Genomic DNA, 14502 nt, shown 5'->3' on the forward strand with positions numbered 1-14502 from the left:
AGAGCCTTTCTGTGGGATTGTTCAATTTGATGCTGCAGGGGAAAAAAAGAGAGAGAGATCTTGCCTTTGGGTCATTAGTCAGGAAATAAGGTTCCATTTCCCTAGCCACACAGAGAAAGACTAGCTGCAGTGAAAAGGAATAAAGATGACACAAACATAGAAGGCAAGAGAAAGCCTGATTGAGGGTGAGAGGCAGGAGGTAAGACTGAGGGTCTCAAGCAAGAAGCAAGGGGACGGGGGACAGCAGTGAGTAAAATACCTAATAGCAGGAGGGGAGCTGGAGTGTTAGACGAAGAGGAAAAACTGGAACAAGAGCAAGCTGTGGAGAGGAGAGAATACAAATACTGGAGATCACAGAGACAACAAAAGCATATGAGCCTCAGAGATGAGAGAGATAAGAGGAGATTCAATTAAGTGAAAAGGAAAGGATTGGAGAGAGGAGGGGTTGTGGGAAATGGGAGAGAACAAGGGACTGAGGGAGGAAGACAGAGGGACAGGTGGGGAGAGGGAGGAAGTATAGTGAGTTCAAAAACCTAAGTGCTCACTGCACACAGAATCAAACCTAGAGCTCATTTCTGGCCTTCCAAGTCCATGATGCTTAATCTGCATCCAACTTTCCAGCCTTATTTCTGTCTCTAATACCACCCCACATGTCTACTTGAGTTTTGGAGACATACTCTGACCTTTTCCTCCTCTTTGCCCTTGGCGCCTATAGCCTGAGTCTAGAATGCTCTCCCCTCACTTCCATTCCCATTTGAACATAGTATTTCTTTTGTTTCAGTGTGAAAATTCAAACAAACCACCTGCAAGAAGTCTCTGAGAGATTCTAGTTGCAATTAATTCTTTATCTAAAAACCAGCTGATAGCAACATCCCTGGTGGTCCAGAGGCTAAGACCATGCTCCCAACGCAGGGGGCCTGGGCTTGATCCCTGGTCAGGGAACTAGATCCCGCATGCCATAACTAAGACCTGCACAGGTAACTAGCTAGGTAGCTAAACAAATAAGTATTTTAAACAACCCAGCTGATAACATTTATTATGGCACTCATATGCCTGGTATATCTCAACTAGTTGGAGGATTTAGAAAGCAGGTGTGTCTTACTCATCTTTTAAGCTCCTTCCACTGAAATTCTAGGTATAGGCATTTTATTAATAAAAACTGTCCAGTAAGCATTGGTTGGATTCACCTGAACTTAAATTTATAGCTCAAGGACTATTGACATTGTCATACAGTGGTTCCCCTAAAATATCACCCAAAGAACTTGATACGACAACATTTTATTTCTTCCTAACATGAGAACACCACCTTCAAAGAGTCTTCATATACTCACAAATGGAAGAGGGCAAGCTGAGAACATTTATGATGTTTTAAGCCTACTGAGAAGCATGTCTTTCAATGCAGGGAGTTTGGTTAGGATTGGGTAAGAATCGTGATAAAGTAGTTTGGAATTCGTGGACACAGTATGGTGGAATTTTGAGGGGGCATGCTCAAAAGATCTTAGGATGTAAACTCGTTTCCTGTTTTTCCCTCCTGGAAGAGTTGGTGGATCTTCAGAATGCATGATAAAGTTATTTGCAATATTTATTTCCTTGTGCAAGCATTTTCCAAAAGAGTAAAGTTAAATCAATGAAGATATAATAGTAGAGTGATGTTAATGTGGATAGTAAGCGATGTGAGGCGTAGAGGGCTTCTTTCTTAACATCAATAAGAATTGGCCAGGTATTCAATGACAGCATTGTAAGGATGGCTTTCAGAAGAAAACCAAAAGAAGTAAAACATGCCAAAGCTTCTTTTCTGTCTCATCACCCTAAGTCTTTTCCATTAGTCGATGGTCTCATTCTTTTAAGTGAAACAGAAACAACGAGAGCAGTATCCTATGATCCCAGCATACAGACTCTTCTAGGAAATTTAAATCCGTATATTTTCAGAACTTTCAAGATGCCCCTAAGGTTCTGAATGTTGGAGAAGAACAAAAGAGAATGATAAAGAATGGAGAATTTTGGTTATGCCAGTAAGGCTAAATAAGCTTACATTGCATGTCAAAAGTCAGTTCCTAGAGGGTTCTTTTGAAGAGATTCTGAGGCTTAGCAGAAAGAGCAGTGTGATTACAGATGTCTGCCAAGGGCCCACGAAGGGCATTGGTGGTCTGCATGTTAAATACCTGCCATTTCTGGATTATCAGGAAGACTATACCTACTGTTCCAGAGAAGGCAATGGCACCCCACTCCAGCACTCTTGCCTGGAAAATCCCATGGATGGAGGAGTCTGGTAGGCTGCAATCCATGGGGTCCCTAAGAGTTGGACACAACTGAGCGGCTTCACTTTCACTTTTCACTTTCATGCATTGGAGAAGGAAATGGCAACCCACTCCAGTGTTCTTGCCTGGAGAATCCCAGGGACGTGGGAGCCTGGTGGGCTGCCATCTATGGGGTCACACAGAGTCAGACACGACTGAAGCGACTTAGCAGCAGCAGCAGCATACTTGCTGTTCACCCCATTCAGATTTCTTGCTTGGTTTTCCTTTGATTTTTGCTTCTCATTCTTCCTGTAGAGCCACATTAATTCCAAGTGGCCTCTGTGTCTTTATTCCCAAAATCTGCGTGAAGTCTTTGGAGAGTTCCATGAAAATGCAAGTATTATTTCAGAGCAGCAACATAATTAAATATCATTTTAAAGTATGACCTAGCCAGAAGATTTGGTTGAGGGACATGAGGTAAATATAATGAAATGAGGGAAATGTGAGGGAAGGAAATGAGGTAAATTAGAAGAATACTCTGATAGGGTGGGTATTCAAGAGGGTAGGGTAAGAGGATGGAGAACTCACCTCCTCCCACAAATACATCAGAAATACATCTACAAATAGAGGAATTCCCACAGAACACCTACTCAACACTAGCTGACCTCAAACCTATGAAAGGACAAGAAAGATCTCCTTGTGACTGGGTAGGATAAAACAAAGAAGAAAACAGGAAGTGGGGTGGGACCTGCACCCTGGGAGGAAGCTGAAAAAGAGGAAAGGTCCCTGCACTCAGGAAGCCCCCTTGCTGGCAGGGAGATCAGCCTCCTGAACAGAAAGAGACCTTCAGAGGCTCCGAGGAGAGCACAACCACCAGTTTGCAACAGGCAGAACAGAGAGAATCACGCAGAGGTGGCTTGCACCACTACTTTGCATTCTCCAGCCTGAGATCCACATCCGCTGGCACAAGCAGGCTGGAACTCAGGGTTCAGAGGACAACCCCAGGGAGAGGACTGCTGTTGGCTGTGCAGAGACAGCCTGGAGGGGCAAAAGTGCATTATGGCTACAACCCCGCTTGGGTTGGGGGGCTAAGGGGGCATGGGGGGTTGTATTTGCAGAAGTCTAGACCTAGCATAGAAGCAAAGTACTATTGTTAAGAGGTGTGTGAAGGGAAGGGTGGAGCTGCCTTTATCGTCTCTTTTTCCATGTGCTAGCCCCTGCCTCCATGGCCTCCATCAGACTGCACCCCCGCCACTGCCTCTGAGTTTCCCACCTCCCCGGGCTCTCATGCCCCAGTCACCACTTCAGCAGGCTCTAGGAACAAACATCAGTGGGTTGCCCACTCACAGCTGAGCTCCAGGGGCCGTAAGATTTAAGATGCAGAGATGAACTCTGACTGCAGCTGCATGCACCAGATTAAACTTCTGCCACTGGCTTCATAAACTCAGCACCTGCAGGACATTTGAGTGCCCACAACTGGAAAGTGTCTGGTGTTAGCAGCTGTGGGCTTTGTGGGCATGTACAAGTGGGGGCTGGTCCAGGCCAGGGTCTGAGCTGCCTCCATAGCTCCCACAGTGGGGCCAAGTGCATGACTATGGCAGTTCCAGGACCTGACTTCAGTGGATCTGTGCCAGTGCTCTTGTGAAAACAATGTCTGAGGGATAGGGCCAATTTCTGGCATATACAAGATTGAGATGGGGCCAAGGGCAATGCTAACAATAGTGTATTTTGTGAGCCTGTTTTCACGCAGGGGGAATACTCAGTGCCTCCTCTTCCAATAGAAGTGCTAAATTCCATTTACCGTACACCCCAGCTCAGAGCCCAGAAATGGATCTGGGGGCCTCTACTCCAAAAACTAGGGAACAGACCAGGCCCCTGACAAGGTAGTAGCAACCACAGAGTGAAGAGGCCCTTCACAGTAGCCACTGCAGGATCTGGTCACCATAAGACTAGTCAAATCTCCTATCAAGGGAATAATGGCCAGCATATACTTAGAAAAGAGCCAGCAGGGAGGCACACTAAAAGCAGCCCTTGCGTGTAAATATATTAAAGCCACACAGGCTACACTGGGATGCTGCCACATAAAAATAGCCCTCAAGACCGTAGAGGATAATTGTGTCTCCTAAACTCATAGAGCAAGAGAAATATAAATAAATGAAGAAGCAAAGGAAGCACTCCCAAATAAAGGATCAGGAGAATTCCCCTCAAAGAACAAGCAATGAAACAAACCTCTTCAGTCTGATAATGTCCCTGGTGGCTCAATGGTAAAGAACTTACCTGCAATGCAGGAGACCTGGGATGATCCCCTAGAGAAGGGAATACCTACCTACTCCAGTATTCTCGCCTGGAGAATTCCACGGACAGAGGAGCCTGGCAGGCTACAGTCCATGGATCGCAAAGAGTAGAATGCAACTGAGTAACTATCACTTTCAGTTTAATAGACTCTGAGTTCAAAAAGGAAACAATGAAAGTCTGAAGGAATTATGAAGAGTTGTTGAAAGAAATGCAAAGTATTGTAAAAAGGAACTAGAAACTATAAGGAGGAGCCAAGAAAAATTAGAAAATTCGTTTGTTGAGTTAAAGGCTGAGCTAAAGGCAACGAGTAACAGAATGAATAATGCAGAAGAAGGAATAAGTTATCTGGAAGATAGAATGATGGAAATCACTGAAATAGAACAGTAAACAAAAAGCCAAAAGAAAAAATAAAAATAAAGCAATATAATAAACCTATGGGATTATATAATATAAGGCATTCCAATCTGCACATAAAAGGAATCCCAGAAGGAGGAGATACAGAAAAGGAGAACAAAGTGATCGAACTGGGCAGAATACTTTGATTTAAAACAGAGTGGAATCATAAGGTCATGAGATGAAGCTTCCTCTGAGGTTAGCTAAAGTGACTTTGCAAACAGACACTCCTCAGAAGTCTTACCAAATGAAATTTCTTTGGATAAGCATTCTTTATTTTTAAAATCACCCCAAGAGCTTTTGAAATTATGGCTAAAAACATCCCAAACCTAAAAACGAAAGCAGATACCCAAGTACACGAAGCACAGAGACAAGACGAAACAAGACAAAACCAAAGAGACCCATACCAAGACATATTATAATAAAAATGGCAAAATTTAAATAAAGGATTCTAAAGGCAGCAAGAGAAAACAGAGTTAACTACAGGGGAACCTCCATAATGTTATAAGCTCATTTCTCTACAGAAATGTTGCAAGCTAGAAGGGAGCAGCACAATACATTCAAAGTTCGAAAAGGGAAAAATCTGCAACCTTACCTAGTCTGCTCAGTAAGACTATCACGTAGAATAGAAGGAGAAAGAAGTTTTCAGATAAACAAAAACTGAAAGAATACAGCAATACTAAGCCTATTTTAAGAGAAATATGGTCTTCTTAAATGGTCTTCTCTAAATAGAAAATAAGTAAGAATCTATAGGGAAAAGGAAAACACAATTGGAAAGGAAATAAATAAGCCAGTATACACATTTAAAAAAATAAAAATATTTGTGAGAAAGCAATAATAACCAAAATGAAAAGTAAAAGGATGGACATGAAGATGTAAGACAGAATATCAAAACCATAAAATGTGGAAGAGGATGAAGTAGATTTATTTTTCCCAAGACAGTGTTTGAGCCTACGTGACTAACAGTCTAAAGTGAAAGTCGCTCAGTTGTGTCTGACTCTTTGCAACCCCATGGACTATACAGTCCATGGAATTCTCCAGGCCAGAATACTGGAGTGGGTAGCCTTCCCTTCTCCAGGGGATCTTCCCAACCCAGGGATCAAACCCAGGTCTCCCTCATTGCAGGTGGATGGATTCTTTCCCAGCTGAGCCACAAGGGAAGAGTCTTAAGCAAATAGATTTAGGAAAGGGTTAATATACTTGAAAAACAAAGTAACCACAAATCAAAAACTTATAATAGAGTCACAAAAGCCAAAAAGAAGAGAACATAAGCATAATAAAGAAGGAAATCATTAAACCACAAAAGGAAGAACAAAAAAAGACAAGGAAGAACTATAAAATCAATGGAAAAACAAGGTTTAAAGTGGCAATACATACATATCAATCAATGGTTATCTTAAAAGTCAATGAACTAAATGTTCCAATCAAAAAACACAGAGTGGCAGAATGAATTTAAAAAAAAGAAGAGCCTACAATATGCCACCTAAAAGAGATTCACTTTAGGGCAAAGGAGACACATAGATTGAAAGTGAGGGGGTGGAAAAAGATATTCCATGCTAACGGAAATGACAAGGAAGTGAGAGTCACAATACTCATGTCAGACAAATTAGACTTGAAACAAAATTAATAAAGAAAGATAAAGAAGGACAATGTGTGCTTAGTCACTCAGTTGTGTCCAACATGTTGCGACCTTATGGACTGTAGCCTTCCAGGCTCCTCTGTCCTTGGATTCTCCAGATGAGAATACTGGACTGGGTTGCCATGGCCTATTCCAGGGGGGTCTTCCCAACCCAGGGATCAAATTCAGGTCTCCCTCATTGCAGGCAGATTCTTTACTATCTGGGCCATCAGGGAAACCCCAAAAGAGGGACATTATGTAATAATAAAAGGATCGATACAAGGAGAGGATACAACACTCATCAAAGGGCAACCCACTCAAGTATTCTTGCCTGGGAAATCCTATGGACAGAAGAGCCTGGCAGGCTACACTCCATGGGGTCACAGGAGTCAGACATGACTTAGTGACAAAAACAATATAGGAGAACCCAAATACATAAAATAAATACAAGCAGACATAAAGGGAGAAACTGATAGAAATAAAATAATAATAGGAGATTTTAACACTCCATTCATCAAAGGACAGATTTTCGAGACAAATTAATAAGGCAACAGAGATCCTAAATGATACAATAGAACAACTAGATTCAATTGATATTTTCAGAACATTACATTACCAACAAGTAGAACACACATTCAAGTGCACGTCGACTAGTCTCTATGATTGACCACATACTAGACCACAGACAAACCTCAACAAATCTAAGCGTGTAGGAGCTATTTCAAGCATCTTTTCTGACCACAGTGACCTGAAACTAGAACACGACCACAGGAAAATAAGCAAGAAAAAAACAATTACATGGAGACTAAACAACATGCTGTGAGAAAACCAACGGGTCAATGATGAAAATGAAGAAGAAATTTAAAAATACCTTGAGGCAAATGACACAACCATACAAAATCCATGGGATGCAGCAAAGGCAGTTCTTAGAGGGAAGTTCATAGTGATATAGGCCTTCTTAAAAAAAAAAAAAAGAAAATTTTCAAACACTGCAACATAGCACCTAAAATAATTTAAAAATAACAAACAAAATCAAAAGTCAGCTGAAGGAAGAAGATAATAAAGGTCAGAGAGAAAATCAATAAAATAGAGATTAAAACAGTAGGAAAAAAAATACAATAAAGCCAAATCTGGGTAAACAAAATTAACAAACCTCTGGCCAGGTTCACAAAGAAAAGAGACAATTCCAAATAAACAAAATAAGAAATGAAAGAGGAGAAATCACAACTGATATTACAGAAATACAAAAAATTGCAAGAGGATACCATGAACTACTATATGCCAACAAATTAAACAATCTAGAAGAAATGGACAACTTTCTAGAAATATGCAACCTACCAAAACTGAACCAAGAAGAAACAGACAACTTGATCAAACAGATTGCAAGAAGTGAAATGGATCTCTGATTTAAAAAACTGCCTACAAACAAAAATCCAAAGCCAGATGTTTCACAGACGAATTCTACCAAACACAAGGAAGAACTTATACCAATCCTTCTCAACCTCTTCCAAAAGACTGAAGAAGGAATACTCCCAAAGACGTTCCATGAAGCCATCATATAACTACAAAAAAGAAAATTACAAGCCAATATCTTTGATGAATATAGATGCAAAAATTCCCAACAAAGTATAGCTAACTGAATCCAACAACACATATAAAAGATCATATACCACGATCAAGTTGGATTCATCCCACAGTCACATGGTTCAGTATGGGCAAATCCATCAATGTGATACACCACATAAGCAAAAGAAAAGACAAACCTGCATGATCATCTCAAAAAATACAGAAGAAAACATGCAATAAAATTCAATAGCCATTTATGATAAAAACTCTTACCAAAGTGGGTGCATAAGGAACACATATCTCAACATAATAAAAGCTATTTATGACAAGCCCACAGCCAATGTAATACTCAAGGATGAAAAACAAAGTCTTCCCTACTAAAGTCTGGAACAAGACAAGGATGCTCACTTTCACCAATTCTCTTTAACACAGTGTTGGAAGTCCTAACCATAGTAATCAGTAAAGAAAAATAAATAAAAGATATTCAAATTGATAGGGAAGAGGTAAATTTGTCATTATATGCAAATGACATGATAGTATATACAGAAAGCCATAAAGACTCCAACACAAAACTACTAGAGCTGATAAATTCAGCAAGGTGTCAGAAACACAATTAACATACAAAATATGTTGCATTTCTTTACACTAAACATGCAATATCAGAAATATAATATAAATAAACAATCCTTTGTAAAATCACAGCCAAAAAAACCCCCTCAGTAATAAACCAGACTGAAGAGATGAAAGACTTATATCCTGAGAACTATAAAATATTGATAAGTGAAAGTGAAGATGATTCAAAGAAATGGAAACATATGCCATGCTCTTTGATTGGAAGAATTAATACTATAAATTCATTCTTAACCATCGGATTCTTGCAGAAACTAATGCCTATGGCCAGCAATTTTTATTTTGGCCAGCCGTAAATTAATTCTGTTATTTCACTAACACTTTGCAGGTTATTACATTCAATAGTTACACCTGACACACCTGTAAAAAGTCTTTTACATGAGTTTCATTTTCACTTTTTGTATCAGAATCAATCACTAAGGTTTCTTGACTTTTGGTTGCTCTAATATTCACATTGTCTGAATCAGAACAATATTTTCTAGAACTATCATTTTCTGAGACTATATATGTCACTCTGACAATCATAAAAGGTATCTGCATAAAATTTACCAAAAAATTCTATTTCACTCAAAATTTCTCAATATGTCATTTTTGAAAATTTGATGGTAATACTCTTGCATTTAAAATATACACAAGGTTGGAACAGAAACCTGATGGAGCAAAATGTGATTGATAATGATAATCATAAGTTATATGAAGAACCATGATCAATTTTAAGCTCTAACAACTTCACATGTGATGTTAATTGTATCACTCCATAAAAACACAATGATATGCCTCTGGTCGATAATGTTCAGGTAACAGAAGATATCAAACTATAAAACATTTCCAGTCAATAATGTGTTAAAATGGCCATATTACCCAAAGCCATCTGTAGATCTACTGTGAAACTTATCAAATTACCAAGGACATTTTTCATAGAACTAGAACAGTCCCAAAATTTATATGGAACCATAAAAGATCAAAATTGCCAAAGCAATCCTTAGGAAAAAGAACAAAGCAGGAAATATAACCTTCCCAGACCTCAGACAATACTACAAAGCTACAGTAGTCAAAACAGCATGGTACTGGCAGAAAAATAGACATATGGGCCAATGGAACATAATAGACAGCTTAAACCCACACACCAAAGGACAGTTAATCTTTGACAAAGGAGGTAAGAATGCACAAGGGGAAAAGAAAGTTTCTTCAGCAAGTGATGTTGGAAAAGTTGGGGGACACTCGTGTACGTCAATGAAGTTTGAGCATACCCTCATACCACATACAAAAATAAACTCAAAATGGCTTAACAACTTAAATATAAGACATAACACCATAAAACTCCTAGAGGAGAACATAGGCAGCATTCTCCGACATAAATGTTACCAATGTTTTCCTTAGGTTAATCTCCCAAGGCAACAGAATTGAAAACAAAAATAAATGGGACCCACTCCAGCTTACAGCAACATGAACAGGCCTAGAAATCATCATAAGTGAGGTAATAAAGAGAAAGACAAATACCATATGATATCACTTATACATGGAATTTAAAATACAACATAGATGAGCATATCTATGAAAGAGAAACAGTCACAGACACAGAAAATCAACTTGTGGTTGCTGAAGAGGAGGAAGAGTGGAGGAGTTAAGGATTGGGACTTTGGGATTAGCAGATGCAAACTATTATATATAGAATGGATAAACAAGTTTCTACCATATAGCACAAGAAACTACATTCAGTATCCTATGATAAACCATAATGCAAAAGTATATGAACTATATATATATATACATACATGTATGTGTAACTGAGTCACTTTGCCATGCAGCAAAAATTAACACTACATTGTAAATCAACTATACTTCAATAATTTTTTAAAAGAATATTCTGATAGGGAAACAGGATTGAAAATAATATCAGGCTTCTTGACCACTGACTGGCCCACAGATGAGAATATGACCCAAACTTGCCAACAGAAACTGTCCCTGGGATTTCCTAATCTCATGGTAGGAAAAGAAACTCTTACCTCTGGAGTTGCTATTTATGGTTGATTTAAGCCTGAAATTGCAGCAGTGTCACTTCTCCAGACCTTGCCTTGTACCTGATGTCTGGATGAATTCAACCTGTGGAATGAGATATTGGGGTTAGCTCAGATGGAGAAATAGTGCACAGAAAGCGAGAGAGACAGACACTGGATGACTGTATCTAAAGTTTGACAATGGCTCCAATCCCTGACTTTTCAGTTACATGAACCAATAAATTTATTTTGATTAAGCCACTGTTTGATTTTGACTCATTTCGAACTCAAAAAGTTCCAAGTAGGATTCATTAGGCCTACATCTAATGGTCAGTCTGCAGATACATATAATTCTGTGGTTCTTCAGGAATCCTCATCTCTCTTGCCTTCTACCCATTTGGCATAGATTGCTTCTCTGGTGGCTCAGACGGTAAAGCGTCTGGCTGCAATGTGGGAGACCCGGGTTCGATTCCTGGGTCAGGAAGATCCCCTGGAGAAGGAAATGGCAATCCACTCCAGCACTTTTGCCTGGAAAATCCCATGGATGGAGGAGCCTGATAGGCTACAGTCCATGGGGTCACAAAGGCTCAAACTCGACTGAGCAACTTCACTTTCACTTTCATAAATACAGATTTTATACTAGTCATCTCTATCTTCTATACTTCATGAAACCCTGGTTAAAATTCATAAAAATTCACAAAAGGCTAAATATGCCCTACAGTGATGCCTGCATATGTGAGTGGATAGAAGAAGTCATTTGGGGAGATGAGAAAAATTGAAAAATATTCACATGATCTCTGACAATCTCTTTCAGAGTGCAAAAATGCTCTGGGACTGTAGGTTAATGGAAATATTAAAATTCAAAACCTATCAAATGTTCCTGAAAAAACAAACAAACAATTTTGTGGAAAGGCAAGAGGGAAAACATACATTCCCCCCCAATGATGGTGTTACTTAAATTGGCCTCTAGAGGTCAGTGCAACCCTAGCCAATGCAACCCTCTTCTGATAATGCAAATACTTCTTGGGCTTCCTTACAATAGTGTTTTGTAAACTGTTTCCTGGAACCTGTGGGATACTGGTAAGATGCAGCAGGGATATCATTAAGGTGAAGGAGAGGGCAATAGGGCAGAAATTTGAGTTATCATCCTGCATCAACCATATTCTTTTTAAAAAACTATCACTTATGGATGAACAACAAGGTCCTACTCTATAGCACAGGGAACTAACTATATTCAATATTCTTTAATAAACCATAATGGAAAAGACTATGAGAAAGTATATATTTATATATACACATAGAACTGAATCACTTTTCTGTACATAAGAGACTAATACAACATTGTAAATCAGCTACATACCTACATATATACATACATACATATATACATACACATACACACACACACACACACGTATATATAATTCATTGGGCTCCCAAAGAAAACTTATTTGCAAAAGATTTTGAGTGTTTGAAAATTTAGAAACTGCTTTAACTATAGAAACAGCAGCACCCAGGTACTATGTTCTTAGGTGTCTTACCTATTGAGAGTCAGATAATGGAAGAAAGTATCAATGGTTTCATGTCGATAGAGAAAACCTCTGATACTGAAAGTTGTGCACAATATAAGATTCTAAAAGGATCACCCTCTTTCGCCAACACTTTATTAGAAAGTAAGTTCTGCTCATCTTACTCTACAGAGCACACACCAGTGATAAGCTCTGCACTTGTTATAAAGTGACATAAAGGTTGAGGTCAGGGCTCTAGTGCCACCACTGGGGCTTAATCATCTTCATGTGAAATTCCCTAGTGGCTCAGTGGTAAAGAATCCACCTGCAATGCAGGAGACATGGGTTCGATCCCTCGCCTGGAAAGGTCCCTTGGAAAAGGAAATGGCAACCCACTCTAATTTTCTTGCCTTGGGAAACCCAATGGACAGAGGAGCCTGGCAGGTTATAGTCTATGGGGTCTCAAAAGAGTTGGACAGGACTTAGTGGCCAAACCATAAGAACATGTGAAATTCCACCATTTGATATCAGAAGCTCAGCATGCAAGAAATTTCTATTGTTGAAACATGGAGACCCCCATACATTAGTAAGAATTTCTTCAAAGCAGTCTCCTTATATTTGATTGATAATGAAAAAAAAACAAAAAACAAAAAAATCCGCACAAGCACATCTTGATGCAAAGGAGAGATAGAAAGAAGCTATTAGGAAGCACTTGTCAAACAGGCCTAAAGACGTATTATGGTTTTATATGACTATTTTCCAATACATCAGGAAGTAAAGTTATTGTGACCTTGTTAATTTTACAATTCTGTCCTTTTCCATAACCAAAAAATGTATTCAGAGAGACCATCTAATTCTTTATCCTAACTCTCCATCTTCAAAGCAGATTTTCTTTTCTCCCTCGTATTTCAATTCCATTTTTCTGCTTGAGGTAGTAAGTTCAGGGAATTTTCAAAGAGACAAAAGTTACTCAAAAGAATATAAATGTCAAACACATGTAAATTTCCCCTGCTCCATTTTTTCCCCAAGTCAGGAATGTCCTTTGTTTTCTCCTGGTGTGTTTCAGCTGGCTGACATCTCTGGTTGAGGAGCAATCATCCAGGCAGCATCCTTACAATGTAATGACAATCAGTTACCAAAAAATGTGCAGGCACTGATAACAGGATTCTGAAGGGTCAGAAATGAGTGGAAGAAAATAGGCATTTCAAACAAGTGCACAGCAGCTGCTGCTGACCTTGGCTTAAGATTGCATCCAAAACATCATTAATTTTCTATTGTACAATAAAGGGAAGCCAAGTAAAATCCTGATAACGAATCATTCTGGAAAGGGGGAAGAACACTACTGTTTAAATGGTATTCCTGTGGTTAAAATTCTTTCAGAAACATCTTTACTCCCATTTGAATCAGTTTAGCTAAGGAGGAGGCAAAACATATCTTCAGATTTATACCTTCTTTGAGGATGATCCTACAGTTTTTATGGAACTGAATAACTAAAGCAGGTACATTTAAAGAATAGATGCACAAAAGATTTCAGCAAACTTGTGACAACATGAGGAATCAATTCCAAATATATGACCTCTCAAGAACAAGTATGCAAAAATGAGAGCAACTGTAGTAGCTACCTTTTCTTCTGTTCCTACTGTAATTCAGATGGTTAGATGAAAAAGATCTTACAGACTGGGTAATAACCTCTACCTTGCAGATTAAAAAAGAAAAAATCAAGAGCTCAAATAAATGAACTTGTTCATGGTTAAGCAATTAACATGAGAGAGATCAGGGATTTAAAAGTAAACTTTTTGATTCTAAAATCAAGTGATAATTTTGTGTTATCTGTTTTAAGAAAGTGAAAGTGACTTAGTCACATCCGACTCCTAGTGACCCCATGGCCTATACAGTTCATGGAATTCTCCAGGTCAAAATACTGGAGGGGGTACCCTTTCCCTTCTCCAGGGGATCTTCCCAACCCATGGATTGAACCCAGGTCTCCCACATTGCGGGTGGATTCTTTACCAGCTGAGCCACCAGGGAAGCCCATGAATACTAGAGTGGGTTCCTCCTTCTCTGGAGGAACTTCCCAATCCAGGAACTGAACCCAAGTTTCCTGCATTGCAGGCAGATTCTTTTAATACTAGAATGGGTAGCTTATCCCTTCTCCAGCGGATCTTCCTGACCTTAAATGGGAACCAGAGTAATGATGGGTCAGGAGATTATGTCACATACGCTAAAGAATTTTAGTCTTTTAATCTAGAGATAAGTGA

The 14502-nt window shown here is 39.2% G+C and overlaps 1 long non-coding RNA gene across 13 annotated transcripts in view; it reads right to left on the reverse strand.

Annotated features, from left to right (window-relative positions):
- Positions 1-14502, reverse strand: part of LOC147369756 (uncharacterized) — a 206507-nt gene that overhangs the window by 72567 nt on the left and 119438 nt on the right. For all 13 annotated transcript variants that reach the window (XR_015167848.1, XR_015167847.1, XR_015167854.1 and 10 more), the window contains one exon: positions 10746-10842. This is a non-coding gene — a long non-coding RNA (uncharacterized LOC147369756). The remainder of the gene's footprint in view (positions 1-10745; positions 10843-14502) is intronic.

This window comes from Bos grunniens, chromosome 7 (genome assembly GCF_055505025.1).
Source record: "Bos grunniens cultivar Pamir isolate PY7600 chromosome 7, Bosgru_T2T1.0, whole genome shotgun sequence".
Taxonomy (NCBI): domain Eukaryota; kingdom Metazoa; phylum Chordata; class Mammalia; order Artiodactyla; family Bovidae; genus Bos; species Bos grunniens.